The sequence below is a fragment of the Rhagoletis pomonella genome, unplaced genomic scaffold, assembly GCF_013731165.1.
Source record: "Rhagoletis pomonella isolate Grant_MI unplaced genomic scaffold, Rhpom_1.0 Rhpom_scaffold_00008, whole genome shotgun sequence".
NCBI lineage: Eukaryota > Metazoa > Arthropoda > Insecta > Diptera > Tephritidae > Rhagoletis > Rhagoletis pomonella.
The window spans coordinates 34,880,385-34,891,892 of record NW_023458562.1 but is presented as its reverse complement, the minus strand read 5'-3'; the positions used below and the strand labels follow the sequence as shown (position 1 = coordinate 34,891,892).

The following is an 11,508-nucleotide window of genomic DNA, read 5'->3' as shown; positions in this document are numbered from 1 at the left end:
AGATGTACCAGACCTAGAACCAACGACCATTTAGCATGGCTATGTGATATAGTGAAGATGTGGCACAACGCCGAAACGGATTTGTCTCCAACCAAATTTGACAAGGAATGACGGAAAATCGTTCCAAAATATGTACATCATACTTAATGTGACCAACAGTACTTCTTTTTTCGCTTTTGTACTTCGAACTTCGAAGTACAGTCAAATGTACTTCTTTGCGTGCGATATTTTTTACTTCAAGAGGGAGATTTTGTAACCAGTTGGCGACAATTTTTGGATCACTATCGCACTTTTTGACGCATGATATAAATGTTTTTGCGTCAAAAAGTGCGATAGCGATTTGAAAATGTGTGCTTACTGGTTTCAGAATCTTCCCCCAGGCCCTGTACTTCTCCAGTCTTCTAGACGATCATCACATGGCATCGGCGATAAATTCGTTCAAACCATTAAAGTCGCCGGGGACCGATGGCATCATATTTGTCCAGCTGCAAAGGGCTCTGAAGGTGTCGTGCAATTGATTGGATCCTTTTGATGCGAACTGCGTGAGGACCGGGTATAGCCCCAAGTTTTGGAGGGTAGTCAGTGTTGCGTTCATCCCAAAGGCCGGAAAAGGCACACAGGTTTACCCCAGGTATTTTAGGCCAATCAGAACAAGAAATTATTGCAAGAAAAGGTCAGCAAATATCGCCCTCCATACATTGATAAAGTGGTCAGAGGAACCCTTCACGCATAAAGATTATGCAGTAGGGGCCTTCTTCGATATCGATTGCCTATGTAGATGATGTGGAACTTTTGGTTAAGGGGCATGAAATAGTTGGTCACATTAATCCTACTCCTACCCTGTCGGAAACACCAACAACGAAAATATGTATACAGGGTGTCCTAGAACACCCGGAGGTAATTATTTTTATTTATTGAAAAAAAAAATGCAAAAACATGACCTACCAAATCAGGGATGCTCCACCTGATGGTGGTATTACCGACTTCTGGTTTCGACCGCAAGTGGATTAAACTAACGGGACAAAAATACACAACGTTTGTGGAAAATTTTTATCTGGAATGAACTTCCGGTTAAAACAATACGGCTTTGGGAGAAATTCGTACGTGCCACTTAATAGATGGTTTCCCTATCCCAGCGTCCGTTAAAAAAAAAAAACATATGTACATTAGACCGTACCACCTTATAATCAAACAAAAAAAGGTTCGCCCTGCGCCCGGGGGTCGAAAGTATTTTGCAACGCGATTTAGACGTTTTTGTTTTGCCCGAACCTAGGGTACACCTTTTTACTTTGCAAATAGGCTTTATATTCAGGGATGTACCGCTAACTTTTTTATTCATATTTCTTATTGCATAAAACCAAATAAAAAAATTATGCATAATTTTAGCTGTGCAAGTGCAATTTGAAATCAAATTTGTAGTAACTTTTTGAAAACCGTTGAAAAATTATCACAAAAACAGTCAAAAATTTTATGCACGCAAGTAAAGTGGGCGGTATTGTGTCAAATATGATTATTTTCAACTTAATTTTTTAATTTTATATTTCTTGGTTTGACAACGATTTCTCGATTTTTACTTTTGTGAATATAGTGCCGTTAAATCATTTGACATTTTCAATTGGTGTCAGTTGGCTCTGAAGAGAAACGACGACTGGCATGCTTTTTTGAACTCGGCCAAAAATCGCTTAGGCGGTTAAATAAATAACAAATCACTGAAAAAACATTTTTTTAAGATTTCATTTCAAAATTGTTTTCTATAGCCGCCTTCGTTTCTCAGTCGTCCAAAAATCTTGCTTCTATAAATTTAGTGCAAATCTCTCTGACACAGCTCCAAAAAATCTGTACTACCCTCATATCATCGCTACTTGTCGAGCGGGTTAAGTATACAAATTTTTGAAAATAAATTGCCAGTGTGAAACATTTATAAAGGTTTTGACAAGACGAATTCATAGAAGGTGGTGTTACAATTGAGAGAGTGAGAAAGTTACGAGTTCTTCCTTGAGATACATGAAATTTGACATTTGTGTACCCAAAGCAAAAACAAAATACATTTAATATTTTTCTTGTGTACTATCGCCACCATTTTAAGAACGCCCTAACTCATAATTTCATGTATTTGAATTATATAGCGGATTAGGTTGGTAGGTAAATAACCATATTTTTCTGTGGAACTTCGACGCATAATTTGTCAGAAGAGATATTGACAAACACTTACTGCTGAGCAGTGGTACATGTCTAAATCTTTATAAAGCAGTCATAATTTGAAAGCTTTAATTGGCTCTACTGAAAATTGTTATAATTTGAGTTGTGTCGTTATTATAGAGGACAATCGGTTTGTGCAAATACTAGTGGATATGAGATAAAACCATCAATCGACCAACTGATTTCATTTATTTGTCAACTGCTGTATGCACATGTGTATAGTATATATGAGTGTCTCTATTAGAACTCATTCACGTGTGTAAAAAATTGTATAAAAGCCGATATTCTGACAAGTTTAAAATGTTGTATGTATTTTTTCAAATAAATATACGCATGTACATACATACGTATGTACATATGTTAATTTGTTGGCGCATTTCCGCCCCTCAGTTTGACTGTTTTTGCCACTGACGTATTTCTATTACTTGGTAAAAAATTCCATTTTTGTAAATTTTTTGTTTGGCTTTTTTTTTCAAATGTTCAGCTATTTCTGCATAAATATGCAAGTATGCTGATTTTTTGAGTGAATGTACATACATACCTATGTATGTATGTGGCACCTATAGTTGGTTTGAGTATTCGCGCTCTTTAATAGTAGGCATGTTTTATTCAACCATCACAAGCAAATAGCTAAATCTATATGCTAAATCTTATGTTAGCCTAATTTTGACAGTTGTTTGACTGCAAATAGTAGGTGCAATCCCGTATTCCTCGGACTCGGACTAGTAAAACTGTCAAAAAATAAAAATTCGCTCAGAGCGAGAGAGTAACATTGAAAAGTGCGGGATCGCTTTCTAGTAAAAAATCGTAACTTCTGTCAACTTCAACATAACCTCAAAATTTTGGTTGTAAATTTTTGCTTATTTTGTATGTAAACACACTCAGCTCACACATGTACATAACCCAAAATACTTTCAAATTCATGAATTAGCAGAGTGCACTTTTCTTTTGTTTACAATTTGGTTGCCAAACACACTACAGCTAATCGTTTGACACATTTACCAGAATTTACCACTTTTTTGTCCTCTCAATAGTCAGAGAACCGAGTACGGGATCGATTTCCAATAAAATCTGACTGATTCTGACTATTTCTGACTAGTCCGGACTCGTACGGGATCGCAACTAGTGTCAAAGTAAGTTTTTGCCTCTTTCTGAATGGCTGAAGGAGAAAATTTCTGATGCTGAATGGCAATGCCTCTTGTTAAATATACAAGCCAATTTAGCTTTTCATGAGCCAATATAATTATGTTGGGTAAGTCCTCCATACAAAATAAGCTAATAGCTTAAATTTCTGGACAAATAAAACACGGCTAGTGTATTGAATTCTTATCACAAAACACAAAATTGTTTCGCAGCATGCGAGCTTTCAACAAAAAGCTGCAATGGCTGCTGCCACCGCCGTCGTTGCTGCTGTTGTATATAGGTATGGTTTGCAGGTATTATGTATGTAAATATGTATAGGTATTTAAAACACGAAGAAATGCCATAACATAGTTTTGCTGTGTTGTCACAAAAGCACGAAAAAAAGAAAAAATAAAAAATAAATAAATACATACATACATATGTACATATGTACATATTTACATACAAGTTCAGGCATACAAAATGCATGGTAGTATATACTCGTACATACATACCCACCCATGCTCGTGTTTTGGAATATATGAACTTGCAAAACTTGCAACATTGCAATATTTGTGCAGCGAGATGAAAATTCTGAGAACTTAAGTGCAATATGCGAACTTTAAATTATGTACACACTTTGGCATTTAAATTTTTCGGTTTTCGGTGTTTAAAATATTTAAGTCAGATGTTACACCTTCAATTTAAGCTCTTTAAGCAAACATATTTATGTACATAACACATGCATATATACATACATACATATGTATACAAATTCAACCTTGATTGGCCTTAAATAATGGCGAATAAAATGGAGCTTACTTAAACTCTTCTACATAAAAGCAGAGATTCAAAGGAACATTTTTTTTTAATTAATAGAAAAATTAAAAAAAAAAAAAAAATTAAAATTAAACAAAAATTTAAAATTAAACAATTTAAAACAAACAAAAATTTAAAATTAAACAAAAATTTAAAATTAAACAACAATTTAAAACAAACAAAAATTTTTAAATACAAAAAAAAAATAAAAATCAAATCTTTAAACAAATATTCAAAAACTAAAAATTTACAAACAAAACAAAAAATTTTGAACTAAAAACAACTAAAAAGAGAACAAAAATTCAAAGCTACAAACTTAAAAGGAAAAAATTTTATACCAAAAATCATTATTACTATTACTAAAATAATTAAGAATAAAAGCAAAAATTTAAAATTAAGAATAAATACGTAAAACGAAAATCTAAAAGTATAAATTTAAAATAAATAAAACAAAATAAGTTAAAATTTACAGTTTATATACTTATGAAAAAATAAATGTCGTGGCAAAAACTGGCTTTGAAATAAACAAATGTATACTTTTTAAAAAATTGCTGTTTCCTATCAGACTTAATAAAAAAACAAATATTTTTAAGCGAAATTTTTGGCCTAAATTTCTCGAGGGTTTGTGATTTTTTTTTCTGACTGAATACTCGAAATTTGCAAAAAAATTGCGAGTATGTGAATTTTTTATATTTAATGAATTTTTCAAAATTTTGTAATATTGAAACTTGGATTTATGGAAGGAGTATTCACTAAATTGAGCAGGTGACCTGACACTTGGGCAAAAGGGCTTATTAGCTCAAGCAATAACTTTGAAGACTTCGTTGCTTTGAGCTAATCAATTTTTTTTGCACGAGTACCAGGTGAATTGCGCAATTTGCTGAATATCCCTATAGTTTTTAAAATTTACTTTTGTTTTGAATTTTTTATTTTCTTGAATTTGACCACTACTTTTTTTACTTTGTCTTTTCATTTTATTTGTATTTTTTATTTGATTAAATGGAAGCAATTATTATTTTTTAATTGATCGTCAATTGAAATTTTTTTGAAATTTTTTATACGAAACAACTTTGACTATATCTATGTAATTGAAAATGCGCTCAATACTTTCCCATTAAATTTCCTTAAGCTTTATATGAATGTATCTTCACTATATCCTGACTCAAAATTTTGAAATCAAATACAAATTTCACACACACAATCTGCAAACTGAGAAAATGTGCTTAACACGCTTTTCATTCGTTGAAGGACAACTTTAAACCAACAACTACATACCTACTTAAATGAGTAATGTTTTCAAGATTGATTTCGAACAAACTAAAATGTAATAAAATAAAAAACAAATTGTTTCCCCTCCTATTCATTGCGAAATTTAATATTTTCTTCAGTACACATTCACATACCAGAACTATTTAGGCACCCAAAAATAACCCATCCCAGCAGCAGAGCGGCGGAGACTGCATTGTTGCGCACTGATGTCATGGCTGGCTGGCTGACCGACTGGCTGGCTGGCTTCCCCGAAGTGAAAGAGAAAATTTCGATAATTTGTACCAATTGACAAACTGCGGAATCTGCTGATTAATGCAGATATCCAGATAGATAGACAGATAATCACAAGCAGCTGGCGAACAATTTCAAATTAACGCGTTTACAATGCCACACGAAACAGCTTTGGAAACAGAGCAGCAACGATAAAACACTTTTATTGCACTTTAATTTATTAAAAATAATAAATTTATTATAAATATTTTTTTTATAATTTTTTTTTTTTTTGTAAGCACTGCACCCCTTTTCTTTTGTGTGAATATTTTTGTTTTACAGGACCTTTTTTTCTTCGAGGCGAGTGGCACACCAACGCAGGCGGAATGTTTTGATAGTTTTTTTCGCACAGCCACACAGCGTACTGACTGAATCACTACACAGTCGAAATATTGTACTCAAGCGAATCGTTTTGCTGTTGTCGTTGCCGTTGCCGTTGTCGTTGTCGTTGCCGCGGCCACAGCCGTTGTTGCTGTCGTTTGTCGTTATTGGTCGTTGATATGTTTATTTGTTTGTTTGTACATACACATTAAGGCATCTACTAGTACTTATGTATGCATGTACATGGTATATGTACGTATGTATGTCAGCCGTAGAAATATGAAAGAATGACGTGAGACTCTTCTGCGCGAAGAATACCCAATATTTCAGCATACAAATCTACTTTAGTATCTACCCAACCTATGCAGCAGGCATGCATGTGTTTAAGTTTGTGCAAGTACGTGCGTTTGTGCCACCGCGTGCGGGTGTGTATTGTATGCATTTCTTGTTAATAAAAAGCCGAAAAAAAACAAAGCCCAAAAAAGCCAAAGTCACCACACTGCGGCGGCATGCGCCGAAGCTCCAGTATCAATACAGCAGCAACGGCTACATACATAGATACATATGCCACCACCACCACCACTACAAGCGTCACCATCGTCGTTGCCGCTGCCGCTGCCGTTGCCGCAACTGCCGCGCCATCGTCATGGACACCACAGACATGATTTTCCGCCCCCTCCCCCTTACCATTCTATACCAACGAATGTTATTTGTATATTTCCTGGGTGCGTGCGCTGTATAACAGTGTTGGGATCGGTCGGCATCAGGGTTGCCAACGAAAAGCTTTCTTTCCTACCAAGAGCGGGTTCAAAAACCTACCACAATGGCTTATTTCCTCCCATTTCTTTTAATCAAGAAAACAGCGGTTGGCAGCATTAAATACATCTGAATCTGAGGTCCATTTGACCTCTAAACCCTCAAAATTTCGAGTAAATTGCGAACAGTTTCATAAAAATGGACTTGGCACCTTTTCACCTTTAGGTAACGATATATACATTAGTAAGGTAAAAATAAACCTCACGGTCCGGGGGGAGCCTCCGGGCTTGGGACTGAATTAGCGCGGTGCGAGTTTGACATTAATTTCTACGAGATGCGGTTAAAAACTTTGAGGTTCTTCGATTTCCTGAAAATATGACTAACAATAAGTGGTTTTCTTTTTTGAATCACTGTTCTAGTGTCATTTAAAATCTTTTAACAACCTCGTCATTGTTGAAACTATTATCGATTCGCAACTTCAATCTTGCCTTAACATCCATCAATTCAATCACTTGATATTTTGATACGCAGTGGATAAGACTTTTTATACGAATACAGAGTTCAGAGAAGTGCCGAAGGTAATTGGTAGAATTCTGTCTATACCAGTAAGCAACGAGGTTTTTAAATGAATGAGGGTAAAATTGATATTATCAAAATTTGGCAAGCCTACTCATAGTGCTGACAAAGTGACACATTACAAGAAGCTAGCGTTGTTTTCTGTTTTATGAGCAAACTCCTACCAATGAGTAAAAACCTACCAATTTTGGTAGGAAAAGCCCAAAACGGCAACCCTGGTCGGCATACGAGCGCCATATAATAGTTATGTCATGCAATTTATAACAGTAACAGCAAGCAAGCAATGCCCCCAGTCGGAAATGGTCATGTGTAGTCAAAAATGCATCGGCCTTAGGAGTCATGTATATGCTCCAAGATGCATTTTTTGCCCCAGAAATGCCATGTCGCTTTATATAGCTATACATAGAATGTATAAATAGAAAAACATTCGGGTAAAGCAGCAGTAGAGATAACGTAGAAAAAATACATATGTACTTAGATTTGTTCTTACTTTTTTTTGTCTGATTATGGCTTTAAAACTACACATCCATGCCTTCGATCGCTTACGAATGCAACAATTCGTTTATCTCAATAATACGGCGTGAAATCTTCGGCTACACTTTTTCGAATAATCTTATTCGTACAACCTTTTCGTGGTAGCATGAGGTAAGAATGCATTCCCCCATTTTCCCACTGGGGTGGTGTTGCAAATGCACATACCTATGCATGCACACAGACGCATACATATACACTCGCGAACGAAATTGTCGCTTTCAACAGCATTTTTTCGTAGCATACATTAGTGCGCAGAAAAAGCGCTCACTAGCAAAAGTTTTGTTTGGTTCGGAAAAGCGGAAATCAGAAAGCTTTTTGGCTGAGCTTATGCTTTTGTGTATACACAATATTTTTCCCTGATGGCCCGTGTGCGTATTGGGAAAAATTTCCCACTTAAAAAATTTACCATGAAGCTTGAAAGTAATCAGAGGAGAATGACAAAATAATTGTAAAAAATATTTTGACTATTTCTTTTGGTGTTATGGTACGTGTGTTAATTTTTTAGTAAGTTTTGTGGTTGCATGCATCAGCATAGGGTGGGAAAAATTTCAAGGGGAGTGGTTCAAAACAAAAAAAAAAATTATATAAAAAAATTTATAAAAAAACGTTAATTAAAATAAAAATTCATTCAACAATTTGATTGAGCTTAAGGCCGTTATAAATGTTTGTAGTTGGGTTTACATATGAAAAAGTGGAAAGTTTATGTGGCTGGTACTAAGCTCAGTAAGTAGACCATTGGCTTTGTAATCCGAGGTCGCTAGTTTATATCCCAGTCACGGCGGTTAAATAAGTCTGACGAGGAGATGTGTTGATCTCCAAAATATCAGGTGTAGCTTCCACCAAAATGTAAGTTATTATTATTTTTTTCCCAAACATTTTTCGTTAAAAACGGCCTCAAGCTCAATCAAATTGTTGAATAAATTATTATGTGGCCATAAATAACAAAAAAAAAACAAATAAAATAAAAATGAATAAAAAGAAACGTAAAATAAAATTGCATTTTTATACTACTGTGTCGTACATACATACATATGTACATACATATAAGCTGCATAATCAAAAAAGTATTTGGAGCTTCTAGACATTTGCTATCTTTGGCAGAAAAAAACAATAAAGTCTATGCGGCCAAATCAGTGTATAGAAAAGTAGTCCTTAAATATCAAAATATAAATTTTTTATTTGGCACCCCTTTTATTTTGTTCTACGTAAAGAAAACGTACGCGCAAATTTGAAAATTTTAAACAAATTTTTAGGGAACGCAGAGTTTGAAAAAAAATCTTATAACATTTTTTTTTAATTCGACGAAGTTTAGACTTGCAATCTAAAAAGTACAAAAAAACGTCCATGATATTGATACTTTAAGGGAAATCCTAATGTAAAGGCTATAAAAGGAGCTCGAATAAATTTTGACGTACAGCTTAGAAATTAGATTAACATATAGGATATTATTTGAAGAGGGTTGCTACTTGTTTCAACAATTAAAATCAGTTTCGTTATTTTTGTGGTGAAACAGCTAACGATACTGTAATAAAATTTCCAGTTTTTCCATGGGAATTATAAAATTTATTATATTTTAGGACTTCGTCAAAATAATTCTGTAAAATATTTAAGATTTACATGAATTGGTCCGATATTTTCATCTCCAAAAATTTCATTTTGAATCCTTTTATATATATTTTTTAAATTCCTATGCAGACCGCTTAAATTTAAACTCTTCTATCATATGAGGTGATTTTTCGGTAGAAAAAATATTTTTAAAAACTAATTTTATGTATAAGAAACTCCATTTTGGAGGTATTTTCAAATCGATCCAGCTTAGGTAAATCTTAACATTTTTCGGAAATATTTTGGCGGTCTATAAAAAATTTTATAATTCCGATGGAGTACCATTTTTTGTTTTTTTTTGATGGACAGTGATACAGCCTAATATATGTACATACATGTGTATGTGTATGGGTATCAAACGAAAAAAGCTTCAGTTATCTACATTAGACTGCATCACCAAAAAAAGTTGCGGTTTTTCCGCCGGGATTACAAAATTTATTATATTTTAAGACGTCCATCAAAATATTTCGGAAAACTATTAAGATTTAAGCGAGCTGGACCGATTTGAAAATACCTCCAAAAATGTAGTTTTTTATGAATAAAAATAGTTTCTTAAAGAACTTTTTGAAAAAAGCCCCCTCAGATGACAAAACAGATTAAACTTAAAAAATCTGCATACAAATATTTAAAAATCTTTTAAACGGAATCGTAAGAATGAGATTTTTGATGCTGTTTTTTTACTTTTTTCAAAGATTGATTTACGATAAACTTGAATAACTAGGCCAAAACTATTCTGATTTAGCCTTATGGGATCTCAGTTGAAAGGTATTTACACACTGTTTTTATTTCTGTCCAAAAAAAAGTCATTCGTGTCCCAATATTTTTTTTTTCAAATACCAACACATCTTAATTCAACTTTGAATGACGTTCCTTTATCCTATCTTTCTCTTTCATCCTTTGAATGAGTTTATTAGCAAAGCAATAAACAGGTAGAGAAAATACCTTTCAAATGACACCTCCTAAGTCTAAATCGGAAGAGTTTAGGTTCAGTTATTCAAGTTTTTCTTATGCCAATCTTTGAAAAAAGTTAAAAAACAGCATCAAAAATCTCATCATTACGATTCCGTTCAAAATTTTTTTTAAATTTTTTTTAAATTTTTTTCTGCAAATTTTTTTAAGCTTAAGCCGTTTTGTCATTTGAGGGGATTTTTTCAAAAAAATCTTTAAGAAACTATTTTTATTCATAAAAAACTCCATTTTTGGAGGTATTTTCAAATCGGCCCAGCTCACTTAAATCTTAATATTTTTCCGAAATATTTTGGTGGACGTCTTAAAATATAATAGACTTTATAATTCCAATGGAAAAATAGTAGCTATTTTGTTTTTGTATGGGGAGTGATGCAGTCTAATGTACATATACATATATGTATGTATACGCTTTTCTTCCGATAAAGTTCCACCCATTAAAGTAAAAACGATATACTTATACAATATAAAGTTATGAAAGGTTGAAGCGGATTATTTAGTTAAAATTTGGTAAAAAAAAAATTACCTGGGATATAATTATTATACCGAAATTCCCAGGGTCAGGCTGTCTTAACTCCTAAGGGCCACTGGATCTGTGAAAAATCGGCTTGCCATATAAGCGAGTCTTCATTCAAAACGGTCTCAAAATCTAATTGGGTGCAGGAGCTTGTAAGTCATCACGCAAAAACACTGAACTGTTTCAAAGAGCTTCCTGTGAGAATTTAGAATGATAGCATACACCTGGAACGTCCTATCGTAATTCTCCCCAGCCTCTGGCATGCTGGTTAATGCCCTCGTGGAAGCAATGACAGACATCAAGGCAACGTAAGAGTACGATAAAGCCTTACAATGTTTAACCCAGCAGCGCAATGGATTTGTGTTGGAAGAGAGACCTCGTCGCCAAGCACATTGTCTTTCCATCAAGCTACGAACAACGAAAAACCAGGGCCCGAATCGAGGCATTCGTGATCGAATGATTACCCGTTTCGAACCGAATCAAACAAAATGGCAGCTATTTTCTCCGCAAGACAAGACAGACTTGCTATCGAATGCCACGATCTAAAAATCAAA

The 11,508-nt window shown here is 34.0% G+C and overlaps 1 protein-coding gene across 4 annotated transcripts in view; it reads right to left on the bottom strand.

Annotated features, from left to right (window-relative positions):
* The window catches only part of LOC118744712 (muscarinic acetylcholine receptor DM1), a 33,623-nt gene extending 27,521 nt beyond the window's left edge, over positions 1-6,102 (bottom strand). For 2 of the 4 annotated variants that reach the window (XM_036477923.1, XM_036477924.1), the window contains exon 1: positions 5,544-6,102. The gene's annotated coding sequence lies outside the window, so the exon portion shown is untranslated. The remainder of the gene's footprint in view (positions 1-5,543) is intronic. The other 2 variants (XM_036477925.1, XM_036477926.1) reach the window with 2 other exon arrangements.
* Positions 6,103-11,508: the final 5,406 nt, after the last annotated feature.